General features: G+C 41.4%; 1 protein-coding gene and 1 non-coding gene across 2 annotated transcripts in view; both read right to left on the bottom strand.

Annotated features, from left to right (window-relative positions):
- Positions 1 to 24,855, bottom strand: part of LOC125397498 (EGF-like and EMI domain-containing protein 1) — a 660,639-nt gene that overhangs the window by 263,348 nt on the left and 372,436 nt on the right. The window lies entirely within an intron of this gene.
- LOC125397535 (small Cajal body-specific RNA 4) lies at positions 834 to 960 on the bottom strand. The gene has a single exon (XR_007231086.3).

Here is a 24,855-nt window from a genome sequence, read left to right as displayed (position 1 = left end):
TCAAACAAAGGGATGAGGCCCCTCTTAATGAGGCAAGAGCCCAATTGTTGAAGCCTTCTGGGAAGGGTGCTGCTATTACATACAGTTTTGAGGTGTACTTCTTCCAAACCCTAACTTTATACCCTTTTGTCCCTTGTCTGCAAAGCAGAAGTACCCTGTAGTGCTTGTTCAGGTTTTTCCAGAGAATCAAATGAGATAATCCTCTTTCTAAGCGTTTACAACAACAACAGAATGACACCCCATAAATTTTAGCTCTTATTAATGCCTTTGCCTCTCAGCATGACTATCACCCCAGCTAAAAAGCATTTCTTATTTTTTCCCTGAGTTTTCACCCCCTCTACAAACTCACCATAGCTGTGAAGTTAGCTCCTGTCTATAGAAGCCTCCAGCCTTCACTTTAATTATGTGTTTGTATGCACCGATCATCTGTGTATGAATTCTGCTTTTGAGGACTCCAAATACTTGCCTAATGGTACGGGTTGGCTTGTTTGGGACTGATTTAGTCTACAGTAATGATGTAAATAGCAGAAAGGATAAATAAAGAAGGACCAATGGTGAAAATGAGGCAGCGATCACATTGTAAAGAATGCCTAATGCTAACTCAGGTTTACTCTTTTAACAAGGTTTCTTTTTTTTTCTCCACCTTGAGATTTTCTGTTTTTGAGAAGTGAAAATATAAATGAAAAGTAACAACTCTGAAAGACTTGATAACCAAACTAGTTATCTGACAAATTTGTATGGTTGGTGATATTTTTTTTACAGTGTTGAGCAATCATACTCACTTCTCCTTAATTCATGTTTAATTTAAAAAGAATAGCACAGATAGTGCTGGGAAATGTCGGGTGGTACAGCCAACGCTGTGGTTTCTCTAGTAAGAGCTACTTGCTCCGCCCCTTTGTTTAGGAGGAGTGTATCAGCCAAGTCCTGCTTCATCAGACTCAACCTTCTTGATCTTCCAGCTGAACAAGGTTTCAAAGGTTATGGTCACCTTAGTAACAGAAGGTGGGATGGCCAAGTTAAACAGCCTGGCTATGAGTTGGAAACCTTAGGTCATCAGTTATAAGAAACATAAAATACATTCTTATGACAGAATCTCAGACTTAACTGGTATTTCAGCGATCAGCTTCCTCTTCAAAGAGGAATCAACACTGAGTTTCTTTCTAATGCAATGAAATCTGTTCCAAGAACAGCACCCATATCAAAAAGAAAGAACTGGGGCGCCTTCTAGACTCTGAACCACAGACCAGTCCTGCAAAGTTTTATGTAGGACTTGCTTTCTTGCTCTGTGCCTAATCATTTAAATTCCGTAAAAAAAAAAAAAAGAAGAAGAAGAAAATCACAGTACATTAAAATTTCAAAAAGCCATTTGGGAATAATACAACTCTAGCATTCTCATTTCCTGGGAGCCCAGAGATATTTAAGATGAATTTGCGGTTGAACTCTAGGAATGTCAGGTCTCAGGAACAACAGACGAAGAGGCTCTAATTAGCTGTGATGAACGCTGATTATAGAGCACGGATATAACAATGATTGCAACAGAAAAAAACAAGAGGTGATGCGGCGGTCCTCCATATCAAGTGGGGCTGTGTAATTAGAGGGATTTAATCCCAGCAGGCAAATGGATGTATTTGTATTTGTGCCATTTTGTGGCTTTGCAGCAGAGAGTTGTTCTCGAAAAGCACAAAGGGGATGGAAGCATACTTGTTCCGTGAGCTTTATCTATTATCCATTTCATTTGTGTGGGTTTTTTTTCTTGATCATTTCTTGCTTCCTTCTTGTTCTCCACAGAAAATCCATTTCCTTCTCAATATCTGACACTGTTACCTGATAAGAATGATCTTTTTAGAACAGCCCCGAATCGTTCTGATTAATAGAAGAGACATATGCTCACAGGGAAGAGGAGATGCTATTTTTATATGAAATATGTGCTTTGAAGTCTAGGCTGTCTCTCTCACATCTCCAAAACAGAACAGGAAAACTGCCTGGCAGTGAAGCTACGGACAGTGTTGATGGCCAGAAGCGCTGTGAGGCTGGCCAGAGTATGGCTGATCATGAACAAATCTCTTAAACATAAGAAGCCCATTGGTCATCTGAACTGCCGCAGAAGAACCAGCCACTTGTTAAGAGATAATAGGATCCTCTTGAGCAAGAGCCTGTCTTGAAATTCACTGTCTTTTGAGTCCCTGATGGCCTGATGGAAGAGACAGGAGTGGAAACTGAGCCACACCAAACCCTGCAAAATACACAAAGACAAAAGCAGCTCACAACAGTCTTAGGTACTGATGGCCAGTGCCTGCAGCTCTGCCAATTGCTCACAAAGCCCTTTTCCTACACTGTCCTGTAACTAAGCATGCAAGCTGGAATGAAGAACAAACGTAAGATCTGCTTTTACATTGTAAAAAGTGATTGTTGGTAAAGTTAGATTGAGTGGCATAATTCCTCGTTGTGACAGATTGTCTGTGTTTGCTCTATACTTACCCTGTAAGTATAGAAAAGCAGCATACATTGCTAGGCTCACACAGTACACGCCACACATCAATGTGTTCTGCACCCTTCTTTAATATTTCTATCTAATAATTCTTTAGATTTAACCAGTACAATACAAGCATAGTCACTCATATGAAAATTATACCTCAGATTTTACTATCCTACAATTTAAACCACAAAAAAATCCTCTGATGGAAAGCAAATTATGCTGCCTGTGAGTTATGAAAAATGTGAAGAGAACACCTCATTGTCATACACATTTACTACAGATCTGCTATCAAAGGCACTTTGTAATTCCTTTTGGGGGCATATATTTGTCACAGAAATGATCATACATCCACAGTTTTATATACATAAACCAAATATTTCTAATAATCTTCTATTACATGGCAGGCAAAAGATATGGACAAAGCAGGCCCTGGGCTGAATTGCCAGGGTCCACTATGCTCAACAGGTCTCACGACCACACTGGTGCACAGGAGGAAAACACACGGAATAGTGTAAGGTTTCCTGCTGCACTGGAGTAATCAGTGAAGTTTACTCATTAAATACCAGCACTGTATACAGACCAAAGCATTCAGGGCTGACCTGGGCCATGGCCTACTAGTTTGGAAATTGTTGTCCATTGTGGCTACAGCCTGGATTCAATGTGCTATGTACTGGCAGTGAGAAGCTGCGACCAGTGGGTGCTCAAGGAAGTTCTAGAGCAAGACAGACAAGTTAAGAGTTATAATTTAAGAGTTGACATAAATTGCTATGCAGGATCTTGGCAATTTAAATACACAGTAATCTTTTCTGATGATACACAATTACTCACTTTTCTGGTATCTGCCTGATGGTTAAACATGAGGTTAAAACCAAAGCCCTCAGTTTCATACTAACATCGTCCCAGTAGCCCCATGTTTTGCCGCAAAACATTACACATAACAGAAAACAGGACAAAGTCTACATGGCAGCTTTGTAGCCTGCATATTGAATGGAAGGGGCATCCTTCCCACAATTAAGGATCCTTTCCAGGTGCTAAAATCCCACCACCCTGATGCTCTGAGTAGGCTTTGAGCTTTCTGCCTTCCCTGGGACCCATCTGCAAAGGAGGTAAAACACGTCCTCACCCAGAGGATGCAGACGCTATTGTGTTCCACTCAGAAAACAATCCAGGACAAAATCAGCATGCTGGTTGTCTCCAAGACAGGAAAAGTAAGTCACTGTTTCCTGATCTATTTTTAGGGAGAAGAGATAGGTGGATGCCTGAATCAGAAACCATGTGGGGCTAATAAAAGCAATAAATAAAATATGACGGTTTTGCCTAAAGTTATATCATCCTGATTTTGACCAAATTGGTTTTGGTCAAATTTTGACCAATTGTGTAAATTCTAATGTTACTTTCTAAAGCCTGAACAATAACAGAAAAAAAGATCCAATTCCCCAGCTCCCTTCCTGTCAAGCTAATTTTTCCTCAAGGTTGCTGCATGATCATGGTTCTAAGAATTAATGGTGTTCAAAACCCTTATTCTTAAAATGTCCTCATATATGTCTTACAGTCTGGTCAGATATCTCTAGTCTTGCTGTCCTTGGTTCCACTCTGTCAAAGGCACCCACTTTTGCAACATTCCCAGACATTTATTTTATTTTGTTTATTTATTTCTTTTGTTGTTGTTTTTTAGAACAAGTTTAGGATGAACTGTTATTAAAGACTTGTGTTGCATACCTTTTTCGTGGGGAGACATGAACAAATGCTCCCACTCCCTCTGAAAGAGCAGCAATGACAAACAAAAACAATCCCAGCAAAATCCAACCTTTTGGACAGCTAATACGTTTATTAGAATTAATTTCAGAGCATGGTGAAGTGTTTCTAATAGGATCATGGGTGGCTACATAACACCAAGTCTCACCCCACATAGCTGCAGATATGGAGTTTCTTCTCTGTGGTCTATACAATTGAGCATCCCCTGAGGCCATGTTCATTGAGGGCCATGTTCATTGAGGGCAGAATTACATAGAATTGGCTGGGAGGTTTATGAGGGAGCAGCATGAACCCCAGGTGCTGGACCAGTGACCTCATCCTTTTCTCCTTCTGTAAGGGAATATCAACAGTCAACAGGCCTCACCTCAAAAATCTCTTTCAAATTATCACAGCCTCTCTGATGAATGACTAATGTCATGCTGGAAAGTTGGTACTCGACAGCAACTTGCTTTCTTGCTTCCTAACAAAATAGGACAGATGCAAAGATAATAGAAATAAGGGAAAGGTATTCTTCAAAATGAAGAAGAGAAAATGATACTGTCCCAGCACTGAACCAAAGAAAAGCAAGAGTGACAAGAGCTGTGGACCTGCCACTGGCAGCTGGAAAGGCAGAGCTGGAGGGATGGAATTGGAGAAGAAAAGTGCATCTCAGAGAAAGGGAGAAAGATGTGCCTATGATAAAAATTAAGTTCCATTTACTGTCTCATTTGTCCCTTAAGGAGCACCAGGGGAAGAAGTAATTTCAAAACTGCTCCTTCTGTGCTTACACATCAATTTTGATTTATGGTAGGTACTGGTATTTCAAATATTACATTTTCTATAACTAGGAAAGATGAGGAAAATAAACTGCCCAAACTAGATTTGAGCTAAATCCTATTTTGACTTTTCAAATAGAGAATAATTTCAGTAAGAGTAAAGGTCTTTGTCAAGAGGGGAAAAATAAACACTATATTTAGCTCATCAGATCCAGGATCAGGGTAATTCAAAAGCATAGCCATCTGAAACTTGGCATAGGATACATCCTTTAAGATTTGCTTACTGAAAGGGAAGATATAAACAAGAAAAATGTGTCCTAGAGTGAGGAATTTGGCAAAAGCCCACATGCATGTGTGCATTTACAGATGCACACACACACTCACAGAGGCACGCCCACACAGATGCACACAATCAGAGATGCACACACTCACAGATGCATACTCACACAGATGCACACATTCACAGATGCACATACACATACAAATACACACATATTCACAGATGCACACACACTCACAGAGGCATACTCACACAGATGCACATACTCACAGGTGTGCACACTCACAGACATACATTCACACATATCTGCATACACTCACAGATGCACACTCACACAGATGCACACACTCACAGATGCACATACACATACAGATACACACATATTCACAGATGCACACACTCACAGAGGCATACTCACACAGATGCACATACTCACAGGTGTGCACACTCACAGACATACATTCACAGATGAATGCACATATAGTTGTGTACACACTCACAGATGGACACACACTAACAGATGCATATTCACACAGATGCACATACTAACAGGTGTGCACACTCACAGATGCACATTCACACAGATGCACAGTTACAGATGCACACACATACAGATGCACACTTACAGCTGCATACATTCACAGATGCATACCCACAGATGCACACTCACAAATATGCACACTCACAGATGTAAACACTCACAGGTGCACACTCACAGATGCACGTACATATAGTTACACACATATAGATGCACACACACTCACAGATGCACACACATACAGATATACATTCACACAGAATGTGCATACATTCACAGATGCACACACACATAGATGCACACTTAGATATATGCACACTCACAGATGCACATTCACAGATGCAAACACTCACTGATTCACACTCACACAGATACACACTCAGAGATGCACACTCACAGATGCAAACATTCACTGATTCACACTCACACAGATGCACACTCACAAATGCACACTCCCATAGATACACATTCACAGATGCAACACTCACCGATTCACACTCACACAGATGCACACTCACAGATGCAAACACAGATGCACACTCACACAGATGCACATTCACATAGATGCACACTCACACAGTGCTAGTTCAAAAGGATGAAGACTAGAAAAGACACTTGCCTTCCCACAGTTCGTGAAGGGGAAAGTGCCTTTCACCTTTGACCTGCATCCTGAGCTCCCAAAGACAGCACTCCTATCAATCATGATCCTTTGTTTAGTGCTAAAATCTAAACAATTACCAAGAGTGGTTGAAGGGTTCTATTTGGCTGAATTGGGGGGGGGGGGTTGAGATCACCATCCATCCCACAACTGTCAACTCTACAGACTTGTGGCCAGCCTATGTGTCCTTGAAACTGGACATCTAAAGCATCCAGACAAATACCAAGTGTATATCTAGGCTCGTCCCACGCAGGTGGGTCCATTCTCTTAGCACATGTACTATAAGTACTCTACCTTTCTGTCTTCTACTCTCTGCTCCTCCATCACCATCGATGCTATGGCTCCCTTTCTGTTGGGAACCGCTGTAACTGCACAATTTGATTTCAAAAGGTACTAATGAGCATTACTTTGCCCCTTTGTGGTTTTATTTTGGCTTCTTTCAACAAACCAAACAGGCTGCTTCTGCCTCTGGAAGGGAAACCCAAGCATGTCCTCATTTACCTGACTCACAGCTCTTGTGACTTGTCTGATTTGGGGGAAGGTGGATGCGTTTGCAAAGGAAACTAGCAAGAAATCAAACCACTTTCCGAACTCCCAAGTCTATCAAAACACCTGTCTATTTTAGCTGTGGACTCTATAGGCTCATGGGATCTTTAGTTAAAAGGCTGCATTTTCAGGATTTCCACTCTCTGGGATGTTAACTTTCCCTCCAAACTCACACCAGTGCTGACAAGAATTCAACTTCATGCACATTTCCTCTCATACGTAATTGCTCATGAATTTACAAAGCAAACAAATAAGAATAATACTGCTTATGCTGGAGAGATGGTCTGGTGCTTAAGAACACTTGTTGTTCTTGCAAAGGACTAAGCTTGGTCCCCAGAACACATATTAGCCAATTCATAACCGCTGGTAACTCATGCTGTAGGAATCTCCTGGCTTCCATGGGCACTTGCACTCATATGCTTCTACTCACACATGTACGCACACTTAAAAATAAAAATAAACAATCTAGAAAACACTGTTTCTTCTTGTAGCTATTCCTTCATCTTCTCATTTTATCAGACCTCTTTTCCTGTATCATGTTTTATAGATTGAGCTATTTCTTGCATATTTTCTCTGCAAGCCGACATTTGCTTCTGCAATTTTCTGAAAGGGTGGTTTTACATTACGAAAGGTCTCCTCAGTTTGAGTCCAGTCTTCTTGTAATTTGTTTTGAGTGATGTCTGGAAACAAAGAAAGTTCCCGACTTGATGCCAGCTTCCCCACAGGCCTCCCACACTGTCTCTTTGTCTTCATCTTTTCTAACTGTCATGCTTATGAATGGCTTATGCGATTCTTTGTTTCCAGACTAATAGTCTTAAAATGTGTTCACATCTTCGTGTGCTCTTGCTCTGGTGGTATCAATAGTTTATTCATCGTCACTTTGAGTCTAAATTTCTTTGTTTACTTTATGTAGCCCTTCATTGGTTTGTGCAAAACAGTTTTTTGTTGATAACCATGTCTAATCAAGATTAATCCTTGTAGCCAAGACCCAAGGGGAAAAACGAGAATATACAGGGTATAAAAACGGAATTGAGAATCTTTATTCTATTTCAGTTTTTTTTTTCTGCTGTTAGTTGTTGTTTTGACAACTTGACACAACCTAAGGTCATCTGAGAAGAAGGGACCTCAAATAAAAAAGTAACTACAGCCAATTGGCCATATTGGGACATTTTATAGATTAATGATTGATATGGGAAGAAACAGCCCACTGTGGGTGGTACCAGTCCTCAAGAAGTGATGCTGAGTTATATATAAAGCCGACCAGTAAACTATGAAAAGCAAGCCGGTGAGTGGCACTTCTCCATTGCCTCTGCTGCATTCAGTTCCTGCCTTCTTGGTTCCTGCCTGGAATTCCTGTCCTCACTTCCCTTCATGAGTGACTGTACAAACCATAAGTCAAATAAATCCTCCGTTTTCAAAGGTATTCTTGGTTAGTGTTTAGTATTTTTCTTAATTTTAAATATCATATTACCGTTAGAATTTCAATGCCTGTTCAAGAAAACACCTTACTTCAAATGGAAACAAAGTTTCAGGAGAACTGAAGTGTTCATAATACCATTCTATGAAGGTGTAAGTACAGCTTTCCCCACTTATTTTATTTTGAAAACACAGTGATGCCTCCCACACAGAAGAAACAGGTATGAATTATGAAGCTGCACATAGATTGAGTTTGTGGCTGTCATGAAGGATGTTGGGAAAGAGTAGTTATTATGAACTCAATTTTTTGTTAATACTTCCTTAACTTTAAGTTAATATTGTTTTTTTTAAAGGCTAACCCACAGAGAATGTCATTACCACTACCACTCGGGGTCACAAGTCTTCCTGAAACAAAACAAACACAAATCTTTCATAGAAGTGGATCGTCAGATCTGATAGACAATAGATAGTATGAAAGAAAGAGATTAAATTTCAGTTTAGCTTACAAAGCAGATGCTTAGGGAGATGGCACTCTTCACAGTGGAAATCATCAAGTCTTGGAAGTGATTTTAGTATGTTCAAAGTATCTGTTCTCAACCTGTGAATCTCTATCTCTTGGCAGGAGGCGGGGGTCACATATCAGGTAGCCTGCATACAAGGTGTTCACTTCATGATTCACAACAGTAGTAACAATACAGGTAGGTATGAAGCAAAAAGTAATTTTATGGCTGAGGGTCACCACAACATGAGGACCTATGTTAAAACGTTGCAGTGTTAGAAAGGTTGAGAACCACTGGTCCGAGGAAAAGACACTCCATACCCAGATATGATAACACTAAACTGCCCAATTGTTAATTTAAATTAATCCTTCACTGAAAGAATTGATAACGTCTGTGCCATGGAAGCCTATTAACACGCCCCCCGAAGGTTCCACAGAGCCCAGAAGGAGAATGTATACACTAGAAAGGACAGGCACCAGGAAAGGTGTGTACTGTTTCCACAGTGTATAAGTCATCCAGTTGTTCCAGGATCACCGATTTGTTCTCTACTATCAACTACTACTTGACTCTTTAGGCATGGTTTACAGTGGTTGGAGGAAAAGATATATAGTGTTCTGATACAAGCTCTTGGGCCAATGACTTCCATTTCAGAACAGACTCACTTAGGGCATCATTACTTTCACAAATGGCCTGAACTCACCAGTCTTGTTAGCTATAGAAGAGCAACTTAAACTAAGCAGCGCTGGAGCTCTGACCATGTTGACTGACCGTGGAGGCAAGGTCAAGTCCTCTGAGTCTCAGATGTCAGAGGTGCCCATGAGCATAAATACAAACTCCCCAAATGCGTTCCACTGGGGAAAGGATTCCTGTTAAGACCCCAGAAGCCCATAGATGCTCGAACACTTGGTCTCCAGCCTCTCACAAACCACCTCATTGCCTTCCCGATGCAGCACAGTACCTTCATCTGGTTCTAATGGACGCACACATGTCTAGTTGAATTGGTTTCCCTGGGGAATTGCATTTTAACTCCAGAGCTTGAGATTTTCAAGGGCATGCCTATGATCAGTTACAGATTGCTGAAAGTCTTATAATTGTTCTCTTAATTTTTTTTTAATCTGAGCTGGATGTTTACTTTCTGATCACCTCAAAACCTTCTAGCATTTCAGAATAATGTTTAAAACATGGTATTATTAAGAACTCTGAGATTACAGCTGTGAAAACAGACATGTGTCATTATAATCAGAGAGAATGTCCCTTAACTGGAATTTCAGTGTGTAAAAGGAAGTCATGCAGAGAATTCAGAGTAAGAACCAAAAAGCAAGAAGAAAAAGGGGGAGGGGATCAATCAAGCTAAGAAGGGGGTGTTTCTTCTCTTGACAACCCATTTGAAAATATGAAAGTGAATTAGTGTTCGAACACAAGTCTCTTTCACTGGGAATGGGGTGCTGCCCCTGCATTAGTGTGCACAATTCCTTTGCATGTTGTATCTGGAAATGGCTACTAACCTATCTTCTTTAGTGTGGGCTCTTCAGGTGCCAGACCCTGTAGTATACCTCTGCTAAGACAGCGCCTGCACAGAGTCGATATTCAATATTTATACTTGAAAAATGATGAAGATAGGAAAAGTGTAAAAAGCATATTTTTTTATTAAACTCACACACAGAATGAGGAAGATATTTGGGGACAGAAAGCTTATCTCATTTGAGGATTATATTAATACAAGCAAATGTCTAAGGTACATTAGTGAACTTGTGAACACAAAGAGCAAGAAAATTCTCCAACGCTCCTTTAGGGAAATAGTCTCCTTCAGGCTAATGTGTGTGTCCATCTGTATGATTGCCTTCAGGCAAGGGACGCCATGAGGAGCAGTAGGAAAAACATAAAAAGCAGACGACGGCATACCTCGTGAGATGTGGTTTTATGAGAAGTCTTGACAAGTGAAAATGATGAGACCCTCCGCGTCCTTTCTGAAAATGGAGCTTAGGAAATTCCAAACTGTCAAGAGAGAAGGCATTCCCAAAAGGAACGGGAAAACTGAAAGAGTAACATGTGGGTCCTGTCATGGATGTGCTCTTTCATATCACAATGTGTCTCTCACCTCACACCCCACCCAGTGCCTGTATCACCTCATAACCCCCATGCCTCTCTCACCTTGTACCCGCAGTGTCTCTCACCTCATACCCCACCAAATGCCTCTCCTACCTCATTCCTCAACCAATGTTTCTCTCACTTCATACCCCACCAAATGCCTTTATCACTTCATACCCCACCCAATGACCTTATTACCTCATACCCCACCATATGCCTCTCTCATAGATTTGTATCTGAATCTAGTATGTTCCTATTTAAAAGGCATCTACAAGTTTCACTGAGCGGAACAGATGTTAATAGTGAAAAGGGCATACAAAGGGCCTGGCGAGATAGCTCCTTTGCTCAAGCTGGTGAAGCCATGCAAGCGTGAGGACCTGGGGTTCAACCCATCAACTCCCATTAATAAACCATCGTGGTGGCCCACATTTGTAATCCTAGAGTTGGGGAGGCAGAAGCAGGCAGATACCTGGGGCTCACTGACTATGTAGCCTACGCTACTTGGTAAGTTTCAGGTCAGGGAGAGACTACATCTCAAAAACTGTTTTTTAAAACTAGGTGAGCAGCGCTGATGAGAATCTCCGAAAGTTGTCCCTCACCTTTACACACATGTGCACCTGCACAGCATGGGCACCTCCACACACTTGAATATGCACAGACCGTGAAATATAAATGGCACACAGAGAGACACCACAGACAGGTGATCTATCACCCAGTGAGATCCGTGAAAGTCTACACCCTTCTTCATGGGGAGCGGGAGGTGAGGGAATGGGAGCAACTTTGTGGGTCAGTAAATGACTTTCAGAGGAGCTGAATGGACTGAAGGAACACAGTCTGTGACAACATCTGTCCCAGTCTGAGATCTTTCTTGGTCTTCCCTCCTGAGATATGAACTTAAACTTTCCAAATTAATGGAATCTAGGGCAGGGGGAAGTAGTTTCATAAACAGCTACATACTACTTTTATGGATCAAGTTTTGGGGTAGATCAAGGCACTTCAGAAAAAACCTGTCCTTGTACTTGGGGCAGGAGGGAAAGGAGGTAAGAGAGGCCCACTGCAAGGTAGCATGGAGGGCCTTACAGCTTCTCTTCACTTAAACAACTCACCCAGGTGATACTGCACTTCAGTGACCCTTTTCTGAACAATGACCACATCTAAGTCCCAGATGGACTTCCCTGTCTAGACTGGCAAATGTTTCCTAGACATGAAGCATTCCTGGTTGAGAAACGTCTATGACTCTAGCATGATTATTTCCTCAGATAAAGGGCTATAAACTTTCTGAGTCACCACAATCTCAGTCAGCTATGCTCTTCAGACTAGCAGAGACACATGTTCTCACACATCAGCCCACCCCTCACACACATGTTGTGGGACAGTGGCCTTGTACTTTGTAAAAAGTTGTCACTTGCATTGTTTTAATAAAATGTTGAACTGCAACTTGATGTTCCATGGCTGCCTGATATCCATGGGAGGCCTGACCGTTTTTTGAAGAGAAAGGAGGAGGAGTGGATGGGTCAGGGGAGTGGGTGTCTGGGAGGAGAGGAGGCAGGGAAAGGAAACTGATCAGGCTGGGAAAAAAATAACTAATCAATACAAATATATTTTAAATTGGTTTCCTATTTCCAATCCCAAAAGGAAACAGGAACTGAAAACACTGTCAGAGCAGCCTGAAAACAATGAGACACCAGAGTGGTGTGTCTGCCTTTATCACAGCTCGCTGGCAGCAGAGGTACGATAGACACAGCCTTGTCTTAAGGATTTTCCCAGCAATGGATAGACAGGCTGGTGGCGGTATATGGGATTATGACCATTTCCTTCTAGTGAAAGCCCTGAGTGTGATGTGTGTGGCATATATTCACTTAGACCTCCAAGTCTCTAGGGCTGAACTGAGACGGTATTTGCTGCAACCCAGCTCAGCCACTGTGGATGACAACTGTCCTGAATTTAATCCCGAGGATTAGTATAATAATATATATTATTTTATATAAATAATTGGTGAATTCATGCAGTGTGTGCACTAATGCCTGCACATTTAGAAGCTATTGTTTGACACTGGGCATCATTTTGAATTAACATCTACTTCTGATTCTGGAGATTCATAATTTCATCATGCTGACTACTCAGCAAGTTTCAGACTTCATCTAGATGTCTCTGACTTCCTGGTGTAGAGATTACAGGTACAGGTCACCACACATGGCTTTTTCAGGGACACTGGAAACCTAATCTCAGGTCCTTGTGCTTGTACAACACACTTCCCCCAACCCCAAGCTACCTTCCTGTTCCCTCAACACAGAGTGAGGTTCTTAAATGTTCTATGCAGGCAAGTATCAAACACATGGGTTCATAATGCTTCTATTGTCCCTGACTCCCAAGTGGCTTAACCTACAGCAATCATGACTTCACCTGACTGAGAATCAATATTAAAGTCATTTTATGTCATAATCCAAATATTCTCAATTGATGGAGAACATGAAACTATTTAAACATAATAGAATTTTCTGAGGATATGAATTTTAAAAGTAAAATAGTTTAAAATATGTGTGTTAAAAAATGATAGATTATTTCCCCTTAAGAGCGTTATGATTCATACCCTTCCTTATTTCTCTTGTCGCATGCTCCCTCTACTCATACTTCCCAAATAAGTCATGCTACCTTCCTTACTCCCTTTCGAAACTTTCATTTCTCTGTCTTTGAATTCTTTCTTAAATTAGCAAATTTTTATATTCTAGATGAGAGCCATAGATCTCAGGAAAGTCCAGACGTGTTAAACAATGGTCTTCTCATTATAGACTTTATTATCTATTAGTGAAAACACAGTGCAAAATAACCATAAACCAGATAGTATTTGAAAGTCACATGAAGGAATAAAATAAGACCAGAAAGTGTTTCAAAGCAAAGAGAATTGTTATTTTGGTAAGAAGAAACCACCTCATGATTTTTGTTTATTTGTTTGTATGTTTGTTTGGGTTTTTTTTGAGACAGGGTTTCTTTGTGTAGGATTAGTTGTCTTTTAACTTGCTCTGTAGACCAGGCTGGCCTTGAACTCACAGATATTCTCCTGCCTCACAAGAGTTGGGATTAAAAGTATGCACTGCTACCACCTGGTGCACCTCGTGATTTTTTATAATGTTTTATTAATTAAATTTATTCATTTACTTTACATTGTGAACACACTTTCCCCTCTTCCTCTATTCCCATCTCCTCCCCCAAGCCCTCCCCCCCACTTCAATCTACCCTTCCTCTGTTTCTGTTCAGAAAGGGACAGGTCTCTCATGGGCATCAACAAAGCGTGGCCTATCAAGTTGAGGTAAAAATAAACTCCTTCCCTTGTATTAAAGTTGGGCGAGACATCCCAGTGTGAGGAATAGGTTCCCAAAAGCCAGCCAAAGAGTTAGGGACAGCCTCTGTTCCCAATGCTAGGAGTACCACAAGTAGACCAAGCTACACAACTGTTGCACATATGTAAGGGAGGTCTAGGTTGGTCCCCTGTAGACTCCTTGGCTGTTGATCCAGATTCTGTGAGCTTCTATGAGCCAGGTTAGTTGTTTCTGTGGGTCCCTTGTGACGACCCTGACCCTTCTAGCTTCTAAACTCCTTCCTCCCTCTCTTCAGCAAGATTCCCCAAGCTTTGCCTAATGTTTGATTGTGGGTTTCTGCATCTGTTTCCATTAGTTACTGGATGGATCCTCTCTGATGACAGTGGCATAGTCACCAATACTTCTGCATTGCCCAGAGACAGAACAGCCTGTAGTTCAGAGATTGTGTGTCTGAGCTGGAGTCCCAGTTCCTCCACTAGAAATCCCACTCAGTCATAGGAGATGGCTGAGGTTATACATCCACCATTGTTAGGAGTCTTAGCTGGGGTCAGCCTTGTAGATTCCTTGTCGTTTCCCTTACGTCAAGTTTCTACCTGTCCCCCAAATTCACCTCCTTTCCAGTTTTTTTTTCAGTACTCCTCCCCTCCTGCCACCTTCTAACCCAGTCTCTTATATTCTCATCTCCACTCAATATATCTCTTCAATTTTCCCTTCCCACGGAGATCCATGTGTTCTTCATTTGGGCCTCCTTTTTGACTAGCCCCTCTGGGTCAATGAATTGTAACCTGTTACTTTACAGCTAATATCACTAATAAGTGAATACATTCGATGTTTGTCTTTTGGGGTTTGGGTTACCTCACTCAGGATGAGTTTTTCTAGTTCTACCCTTTGCCTGATAATTTCATTTTTTAATAGTTGAGTAATATTCCATTGTGCAGATGTATCACATTTTCTAGAGCATCTAGGTTGTTTCCAGGTGTTGGCTATTATAGACAAAATTGCTATGAATACAATTGAGCAAGTCTCCTTGTGACTGAGCATACTTTGGGTGGGTATATACCCAAAAGTGGTATGGGTAGATTTCGAAGTAGATAAATTCCCAGTTTTCTGAGAAACGCCATATTGATTTCTAATGTAACTGTACAAGTTTGCACTCCCATCAGCAGTGGAGAAGTGTTTCCCTTATTCCACATCCTCTCCAGCATAAACTGTCATTCATATATAACAAGAACTTCAAATCTTTGAAGAAAGAAATTGGAGAACATATCAATTGCCATGCTCCGGGATCAGTAGGATTAACATAGTAAAACGGCCCATTTTACCAAAAGCAATCTAAAGATTCAGTGCAATCTCTACCAAAATTCCAACATAATTATTTACAGACTGCTGTGGGACAATGGTCCCCTGTCACTCGTATTTTAAATAAATGCTGATTGGCCAGTAGCCAGGCAGGGAGTAGAAGAGGGGCAATGAGGACAGGAGAATCCTGGGAACAAAAAAGATTCAGTCTGCAGTCATCACCCAGACACAGAGGAAGTCAGACATAGAGCAAGCAAGATATGACTACCCCACCAAAAAAGGTACCAAGACACGTGGCTAACAAAGACAAGAATTATGGGCTAATATAAGTTATAAGATTTAATAAGAAGTTTGAGCTACTAGACCAACCATTTTATGACTAATGTAGACCTCTGTGTGTTTATTTGGGACTAAAGTCTGTGGGACCTGGTGGGACAGAAACCTCTGTCAACAACAGACCTTGAAAGAACAATACTCAACTTCATTTGAAGAAAACAACAAACCCAGGATATCAAAAAGAATCTTGTACGATAAAAAACTTCTGAATGTATCACCATCCCTGATTTCAAGCTCTACTACAGAGCTATTGTAATAAAAACAGCATGGTACTGGTATAAAAACAGACAGGAGGATCAGTAGAATTGAATCAAAGATGCAGACATAAATTCATACACCTATGAATACCTGATTTTTGACAAAGAAGACAAAAATATACATCACAAAAAAATCTTTAACAAATGGTTCTGGCATAACTGGATGTTGTCATGTAAAAGAATGCAAATAGATTCATATCTATCACCCTGCACAATAGTCAAGTTCAAGTGGAACAAAGACCTCAACATAAATCCAGTTACACTGAACCTGAATGAAGAGAAAATGGGGGGTAAACTTGAACACATTGTCACAGGAGGCAACTTCCTGAATAGAACACCAGTAGCACAGACACTAAGATTGACAACTAGTAAATGAAATCTCATGAAACTGAAAGTCTCCTGTAAAACAAAGGACACCGTCAATAGGACAAAAAGGCAGCCAACAGAATGGGAAAAGTTCTTCACCAACCTCATATCCAATAGAAGACTGATCTCCAAAATATACAAAGAACTCAAGAAACAAGACACAGAGAAATCAAATAATCCAGTAGACGTTGTGTTGGGCTAACTCATTACCCTGGTTCTAAACCTGAGTGGTAGCTGGGTTGGTCAGCTCACTAGCTTTCTCTCATTGTTACTACCTGGATGAACTCTCAAGCCCTTCCTTGGCTAGCTTATACCCAATGCAGACTACAGCAAGGAGCAGGGCCGTTTCTCCTACTCTAGGGCCTTCAGATCTGGGTCCCTCTCACTCATATCACCAGGGCCAACTCTACTTATTTGTCAGGGCAAGGTGCATGGTCCACTCTCCAGATTGCTGTAGGGTGCATACAAGGAGAGCAAGGTCAGCTTTCCTGCTTTCATGCCTTCAGGCCTGGCTCACACAAGTCCTCAACAACAGGATCAACTGTAGTGTGTGGCCCAGGTGAGGTGCAAAGCCAGCTTTTGTGTGTATTATAGTTGGTATAGGGCAGGGCTAGTTCTCTCACTTCCATGACTTCAGGGCCAGCTCTTTTGCCTGCCATAGGTGGCAAGAGATGGGAGTGTGGTCATCCTTTCCTCACCCATGCCACCACATGGCAGATGAGGTGGGGAGCTGGGGTAGACCTAGCTCTCATGTCCTCAGAGTTGACTCATCTGCTTCCTGACCACAGGGTCAGCTGTAGTTTGCTTCCTAGGTGAACTGTTGGAGCATATGACTAACCTACAGATCCAAAAAAGAAAATTCTCCAAGACACAGGACAAAACCAGAATATTCAAGAGGAGTCCCAGTGAGGCCCTAGTGTAGGTCATGTATCAGAAATCAGATACCCAAGCCAGACCAATTACTCCTGGCAGTGAACACTTGCTAGTAAAGACGAATGAACTAAAAGGTAAACTGTGTGGTTCAATCAGTCATACTACAGTGTCCACGGGAGGGTTCTTCTTCTTCTTCTTCTTCTTCTTCTTCTTCTTCTTCTTCTTCTTCTTCTTCTTCTTCTTCTTCTTCTTCTTCTTCTTCTTCTTCTTCTTCCTCTTCCTCTTCCTCTTCCTCTTCCTCTTCCTTCTTCTTCTTCTTCTTCTTCTTCTTCTTCTTCTTCTTCTTCTTCTTCTTCTTCTTCTTCTTCTTCTTCTTCTTCTTCCTCTTCTTTTCTTCCTCCTCCTACTTCTTCTTCATTGTTTTTTTTTGCTTTGATTTGTTTCTTTGTTTTGTTTGGATTTTGGTTTTTCTTTTAAATTTGGCTTTGTTTTAGTGGGGAGGTTCAGGGGTAGAGGGCAGATGTGGGGAGACAGGGAGATAAGTAGGATTGAGATGCATGATGTAAAATCCACAAAGAATTAATAAAAGTAAAAGAAATCAATCCAATTAAAAAATTGGATACATATCTAAATAGAAGGTTCTCAACAGAAGTATCTCAAATGACTGAGACACACTTAAAGAAATGTTCAATGTCTTTAGCCAGCAGGGAAATGCAAATGAAAAGGCTCTGATATTCCATCTTATACCTGTCAGATTGGCTAAGATGAAAAAAAACCTCATGATTCTTAAAGAGTCTTGGCAACGGTTTTATGCTGCAAACATAAATTGGTGTGGTTTACATAGTCATCCCTTGGAGTACATGAGGACTAGTTTGAGGAACCCCTGCTGGTATAGAAACCCATAGATACTGAGGTCCCATATAAAAATTGGTTGATATTTATATATATATAGCCCACACATATCTCAGAATAGCTTCAGTCATTACTGTATCATTTATAATGATGGCTACTTTGCTACTGTGGTCTAAGTAGTTGGTATAATACATTGTTTAGTAAATGTCAAGAAAACACCTGTATATATTTAGTACAGAAGGGTTTTTTAATATTCATTTTAGTTTTGATTATATGTACAAGTGTATGTCTCTGTGAGGGTATTATGAGTACATGCGCATGTCTGTGTGTGGGTTTGTGTACATGAGTGCAGGTGCCTGGTAGAGAGCAGTGGATGGCCGAGACTCCCCTGGAGCTCAGGGTACAGGTGGTTGTGAGCCACCTGACATGCGTGCTGGGTATCAAATCCAGGTCCTCTGGAAAGGTAGCAACACTAACTGCTGAGCTGTCTGGCTAGCCCACAGAAGTATTTTTTACAGAAAAAGATTTAATTGATGCTTGTTGGGCTCCAGTGGAGGCTGAACAACAGCTATTGAAAGACAGCTGTACCCAGGAAAACACGGGGTCAGCTGTGCTTACTCATTTCACTATCAACTTGATCGGATCTGGTATCAACTAATAGATGAATTGCTGGGTGCATCAGCCAGTGAGAGAAAACCTTCTCTGAGTGCCACCTTCCAGTGACAGTCCACATAAGAGGACGTCCTGAGGAAGAGGTTTGCTTTCTGCCTGTTTGCCCACTTGACATGCTGGAGACTTCATCCATTGTATTCGGAGTTTATCTACCCTGTTGCTGTTTCTCTCTAACGACTTTGGAGCTTCGTTTCCTTATCCCTATGTGATCTGAAGAAATCTTCTAGGCCTCCAGTGCAAGATTGGGACTACATATAGACTGAGAACAGATCTTCAGCTCTGCAGAGTGAGACATCCATAGTTGGACTACACAGAACAACAACCTTGGCTGCCTCACACTGCCGAGTTTGACGACCTGATGTACAGTAATCAATATATTATATACATGTAATATAATATGTAATTGTATATATTTATAAATATACTCTGTTCTATTGCTCTAGAGAACCCTGACTAATGCATCAAACATTTTTTATTTATATGAAAACAAACACCAAAGTTCTTGACTCACAATACACAATCAATCATTCTCTTCCTGTGTTTCTGTTGAGACATTATGGAATGAATCCTGTCCCTCCAGCCCCTACAGTTATATGCAATGTAAACTACATAAATGTAAATTGTTGAGGTGACATGGGTGGGTCAATCATGAATTAAAATGTTTTTAGAAAAATACTCTTGTACTGAATATGTAGACTTTTCTTGTCATTATTGACTAAACAGTATATTCTGATAACCTTTTTGCCTCAATTACAGAATAGCAGACATTCTGAATTAAGCAACACTGTGACTGGTATTCCTGTGAGAATGAACAGAGAGGTGAGAACATGCCCCAGCTGTGGACAAGATCAGGAGACAAGCCTTGCAATAAACCAGCTGTGGTGGTTTGAGTGAGAATGACCTCATAGACTCATATGTTTGAATACTCAGTTCTCAGTTAGTGGAACTACAGTGGCAAGAATTAGGAGGTGTGGCCTTGGAGGAGGTGTGTCACGGGGGCAGGCCTCAAGGATTTAAAGACTCACACCATTCCCAGTGTTGTGTCTGTTTCTTGTTTGTGAACATATGTGAGCTCTTGCCTGCTTTCCCAGTGCCATGACTCACCAAGTGCTGTCCTGTTCCCTTTGATGATAGTGACAGACTCTCGTCTGTCTACAATTGTGAGAATCAAGTGAGTCCTTCCTTCTATAATTTGCCTTAGTTGTTGTGTTTTATTGTAGCAATAGAGAAGTAACTAATGAAGAATTAAGTACCAGAAGGTGGGCTGGTGTAACAGACATAACCACATAGTTTTAGGAGAAATAAGTAAGTCTTTGGGACTTTGTAGTGGCCGAATGCTATAAGCAGGGCTTATGGCTCCTAACAGGACCCAGGAGCACAATGAGGAGATCTCTATGGACTGTAGAGATCCAGCTCAAGAAGCTTCTGAAAGAAGCTGGGACTTTAAAGCACATAGACCAGACATTGAACTTGACTGTTTGTTGCCCTCTCCTATGCATTTGCCTGACTCTAAAATGAAAATTAGTGGACTGACTTCATTGATGAAGGAGATTTCAAGACAGTCTTATATTGACTTTGTCATGCGGTTACTCATAATTACTCCTATGTGACTCTACAACATAAAAAGAGCACCTGTGTCCAAAAGAAATACAAAATGTACAGTTTGATGAGAAGACGAGTAGCAAGAAATTCATTGTTGGAGCCAAGACTTATACCAAACTAAGGAGCTTAAGGAGAGGCCTGGTCTAAAATGAATTAGAGGGAAGGGTCCTCAGAGTCACACCCCACCCAACTAAGCTTCCAACGTGTGATAGGAAAAGACCTATGATATTTTTCTGCTTCTGAAGCACAGCAAATGAAAAGCCTCATGAATGTGATTTCTGCGGTCAGTGTTCATCCCAGGCAATGAATCAAGCTGGGCAATGTGGTGCACGTGGATCCGGATTTAGAGTCATGAAGAATACATAAGCAAAGGAGTTCTAGAATCTTCCCCCATGGTTAAAAAGAGCTTCTGGTTCCAGGCAATGTGTGGCAGGACAGTCACTGCATGAAGACCATCAGAAGTCACTGTGGGAAGGTGTGAGAATGAAGCCTGGATTGCCTTAGGAAGTGGAACCAGTTCAGGAGAAAGCTGTATCTTGTAGATAGCAAACATGGAGGGACAGAACAGCTCAACCCTCTGACATCACACAGGGGCTCTAGGATTTGGTGTTTGCCTAGCTGGTTTTTCATCTTGCTTCATATTACCTCATCCATCACCTTCTTTAGGATGGTAATGTATATTCTTTTTTAAAAAATTTTTATTTATTTATTTGGTAAAACTTTCCACCTCATCTCATTTCCTTCCCCCTCTCCCCTCCCCTTCCCCATTCCTCTCCAGTCCAAAGAGCAGTCAGAGTTCCCTGCCCTGTGGTAAGTCCAAGGTCCTCCCACCTCCATCCAGGTCTAGGAAGGTGAGCATCCAAACAGACTAGGCTCCCACAAAACCAGTGCATGCAGTAGAATCAGAACTCAGTGCCATTGTCCTTGGCCTCTCAGTCAGCCCTCATTGTCAGCCACATTCAGAGAGTCCGGTTTGATCACATGCTCCATCAGTCCCAGTCCATCTGGCCTTGGTGAGCTCCCATTAGATCAGCCCTGCCGTCTCAGTGGGTGGGCACACCCCTCCCTGTCCTGACTTCCTTGCTCATGTTCTCCCTCCTTCTGCTCCTCATTTGGACCTTGGGAGCTCAGTCCAGTGCTCTTTGTGGTCTCTGTAAACAATTGTATGTATTTTGCTTTTTTATTTTACAGGGGGTTATAATTAAGATTGTCTCGAGTCCCAGTCCAGTTGGACTGGGACTGAACGAGGACGTGATCTAACCAGATTCTCAGAATTTGGCCGGATTCTCTGAATGTGGCTGGCCCGAAGTCTTTCTGAAAAGCCATTGACTATGACACTGGGACTTGTTTCCTCTGCATATACTGGATTTTGGGGATCCAGTCTGTTTGGATACTCACCTTCCTGGACCTGGAGGGAGGGGGGAGGAACTTGAACTTCCCACAGGGCAGGAAACTCTGACTGCCCTAAGGGACGAAGAGGGAGGAAGAGAGGGAGTGGGGGGAGTGGGAGGGTGTTGGGAAAGGGGCGGAAATGGAAACTTTTATAATTTAATAAAATTACTTTCAAAAAATGAAAAAAGAAAAAAAGAAAAAAAAAAGATTGTCTTGAGTTCCAGAACATACTTTGGGCTTTGAAATAAGGTTGAGACTGAAAGACTATGGGTACTTTTGAAGTTGGACTGAAGGCATTTTGAGTTGTTATATGGCTAAAGGCCTATGGAGTCCAGGGAGTAGACTGTGTGATGGTTTGACTGAGAACATCCCATAGGCTCATCTGTTTGAATACTTGCTCCCTAGTTGGTGGAACTGTTTGGGAGGAATTTGGAGGTTCAGCCTTGTTGGGGAAGGTAAGTCACTGAAGGCCCACTTGGAGATTTTCAAAAGACTATGCCATTTCTAGTGCGCTCTTTGCTCCCTGTGGATCACCATGTGCTCTCTCAGCTGCTGCTCCAATGCCGTGATTACCTGCTTGCTGCATGCTTCCCAGCCTTCTCCCTGAGTTGCCTTGGCCAGTGGGGAACTAACTAATACACTAGTAATGCAGGAGGCTTCACCTTGGACATACAGCCTGGAGAACTCAGAAGAAATCCCTTTCTCCAGCTAACTTTTACTGAGCCAGACTCTGAACTTGGTTGCTTTTTGCCCTTGACCTAAGAATTTTACTGATGGTAAGTTGAAAAGAGATGGACTAATTTATTGGGCAAAGGTAATTTTAAGACAGTCTTAATATCACAGCCAGCATGTGTTATTGATTTTGCAGCATTTATTTATTTATTTATTTATTTATTTATTTATGTATGTTATTATTTTGGCAAATTTTAAAGACTGTATCCCCCAAGGGATGACTCCAGGGCAAGGTTGAAACACTGCATTTCGAATGGCTAAGTACCATGAATTTAGGGACTCAGTTTGTCAGCCAATGGGAAGTCAAAGTTTTTGAACCAAGATTACTCTGATGATCTGGGTTGATTTGGGTGGATAGATTTGGATATTTTGTCTAGAATAATAGGGAAGATGTGCTTGGAGAATGCTGAGTTACAGGGTCAGCTCAAATACAAAATAATGAGGTTGTAAATTGTCTTACTGACAGCAGTTATTGTCATAAAGTGTATTTACCTTAGGAACTTATTGTATAATATATAACCAGAAAATTAAAGAGTCACGGTGCTGAGGGTTTAGCATGGAGCAGATAATACTAATGATGTAAGTGCAATTTTCAAAATCAGGATTCCTTGTAAATACAGAACGAAAAAGTGCTAAATGTTTTACTCCGTTTATTTGTTAACAAAGATAAAATAATAGCATGCACAGAGACAAACAAGACTGCTGCAATCAATTTGCTAATAAATGCAGACTAGCTACTGCTGTAAAGGTCAACAAAATGACTTAGAACATACTTTTTTATATAGTGTAGGAACCAATGTATTTCTCTGGATCAAAATATCTATGAAAAAAAAAGAATCATTTGCATGACTATCAGGTTTCTGCAACTTAACTCCCATGCTTCAGGCTTGTAAGATCACGCACTGAGGAGAAAGCAGTCAATAAAACCTGACAGTCCTCAGGGGCTCCCTGCAGGACACTGCTGTCCATGGAAAGGCAGATGCTTTGCCAATGCCTTTGCTCTTTTCCAGTCTACTTTTCTCCTGACTACAAATGAAGAAGAAGCTATCTTTTCATTTCAGACTTGTTAAGTATTAGCTAAGCTGCATACACAGAGCCAACGAAACTCGGGGATGTCCTGCATGCTGTCCGAGCTACAACGCTGTACGCCAGCAGAAGAGAAAATGGAAGCCATTTATCAAGCACCCATGGTCTCCCATATGTCCCAATAGTGGGTTCATATCACTGAGACAAGATGAGGGTTTGACATCTGAGGTGACTCTTGGAGAAGCCTCTTCTTTGCTGGTTAACAAAGACTTAACTGTGATCCTTTGCTTAAACAGACTTGGGAAACCTTTAGTGTTCTCTGTCTGCCTTTCCTCTTTGGGCACTTTGCTCCCCAACGTAGATAGTTTATTCTTAGAGACTGGCCTCAACAAATTCTTCAAGGTGAGCCCTGGCATACATATTCCAGCTGGTGGTTTCAGCAGAAAATGATTAGTCCAATCTGGACTTGAAGAACCCCATCCTGTCTTATTCTGCTGGTGCTGAGCTGAGTCCTGATGCAAACTAAGCTGTCAGTAAATATTGTGCCTCTCACATTGATGAAAATCTCTCCACTCATAAAACGATATGACTTAGATGCTGTCCTTTGTATCTTTTGTGACTCTCGGGTACTGGGGCTTTCTTTGTCTTTCCAACTTATTCTAGAGCATCAGCCATGGGGTTATAACTAGTTCTGGGAAACTCCAAAGTCAAACACTGTTCATTCCTTGGCCTATTCATTCATTCCTTAAAGATTTCTAAAACTTTGGTGTCTGCTAGGTGTTGTTGGGTTAAGTTGTGGAAGATATCCAAATAAAGAGTTACAGTCTTTTTCACTAAAACCAGAACCACACAGAGCTACAAGGCAGTGAACATTTGACCTTTGCCAGTACATGGCAGGCCTGTTTCTGTATGCTCAGAAAGGAGTCGTCTGTCAGAACAAAGCAGACTGTACCTCTGAGGTGTGCTGAGAAGCAAAACTGAACGCCAGGCTTTCTGCTCACAACAGGTCCAGCTGTCTTCTGCATTTTGACAAGATCATCATGGAAATTCTTTGTAGCCTTTTCTCACTCTTCACAAAGCAACAAAGGCAGTGAGTCACCTGACCCAAAGGCCACCAGT

The sequence above is a fragment of the Myodes glareolus genome, chromosome 20 (genome assembly GCF_982192425.1).
Source record: "Myodes glareolus chromosome 20, mMyoGla1.1, whole genome shotgun sequence".
Classification (NCBI taxonomy): domain Eukaryota; kingdom Metazoa; phylum Chordata; class Mammalia; order Rodentia; family Cricetidae; genus Myodes; species Myodes glareolus.
This window is presented reverse-complemented; position numbering and strand designations above follow the sequence as displayed.